Source organism: Cnephaeus nilssonii, assembly GCF_951640355.1.
Source record: "Cnephaeus nilssonii genome assembly, chromosome: 11".
Lineage (NCBI taxonomy): Eukaryota > Metazoa > Chordata > Mammalia > Chiroptera > Vespertilionidae > Cnephaeus > Cnephaeus nilssonii.
In genome coordinates, this window is record NC_137082.1 from 79353457 (window position 1) to 79354514 (window position 1058).

The following is a 1058-nucleotide window of genomic DNA, read 5'->3' on the forward strand; positions in this document are numbered from 1 at the left end:
GCTGCCTGCTTCCTCCCCAATGTACATAAGTGCATCCATGTCCTGCTCACTTCAACCAAGTGTATTGCCTGCCTGGCCCAGAAGGCTTTGGAGATTTTGTTCCTGATTTAGAACTTAAAGGGTTGGATATTGTTCTTTCAGGAAAGGGGAAAAAAAGTTGGAGAAGAATAGGTGATAGGTGGAGGAATAAATTCATCAGAACAAAATGGGAATTGTGAGTACATATAATTATTACCCTTTAAAAATGTTCAGATTAAATTAATTAAACATTAAATAATTTTTTCAGTGTTCCATACAATTTTATTTTCTGCCTTCAACCATAATAATATGATATCCAAATTTTGTCTTAATTGGAGGGTCTGTAAACACAGACTTGTCCAGCCCACTTATAGGCAAAGCAAATGTTGCTTTGACATGGTCCTACCATGGACCCTCTGGTCAGCCAACCCAAGTCGCCCCCTTGTCTGACTTTATCTACACCATTTTGTGTGGCCATTTCATTGAATATTATTTCAGACTTTAACGTTTCCAAGGCTTCCATGATTTTTCCATGTTTTTCACACAAATTTGTCTGACCTTCCTGCATTGCCATCACCTTTGGGACCCTGAAACTTCTTGTCAGAACTGTCACTCCCAAATGCTGCTCCCCCTTTTCCACCCTTTCCAGAACCACTTTTTCCTTTGGGGGGACATTTAGGAAACTTGACGTTGAACTCTCAACTGTCTAAACATTATATAATTTTAAATGAAATTTCTGGTGCCTTTCTATGGAAATCTAGTATCTAGGTATCAAAGCTTAACATCTATTTATCTGCACAATTACATTAAATTGAACTCTCCGGCTCTTCAGTAATTGACCACAGATAGTGTAAAGACCTTTGTCACTTGACAAGTTTATTTTCTAGGATCTGCAGCAAATCCTTGTTAAAACTAAGGCTGTATTTTCACAATGCCAAAAAACTCATCAAATTAATACCCAAATCAATCACTCAAGATATTTGCCTCATGAATTAAGGAAAGCAATTTTTGATGGACATATTTGAACCTCTCAATGAGCC

At 37.4% G+C, this 1058-nt stretch overlaps 1 pseudogene across 1 annotated transcript; it reads right to left on the reverse strand.

Annotated features, from left to right (window-relative positions):
• Positions 1-300: 300 nt before the first annotated feature.
• LOC307106689 (peptidyl-prolyl cis-trans isomerase NIMA-interacting 4-like) lies at positions 301-541 on the reverse strand (annotated as a pseudogene). The gene has a single exon. The product of its transcript is annotated as a peptidyl-prolyl cis-trans isomerase NIMA-interacting 4-like (transcript).
• Positions 542-1058: the final 517 nt, after the last annotated feature.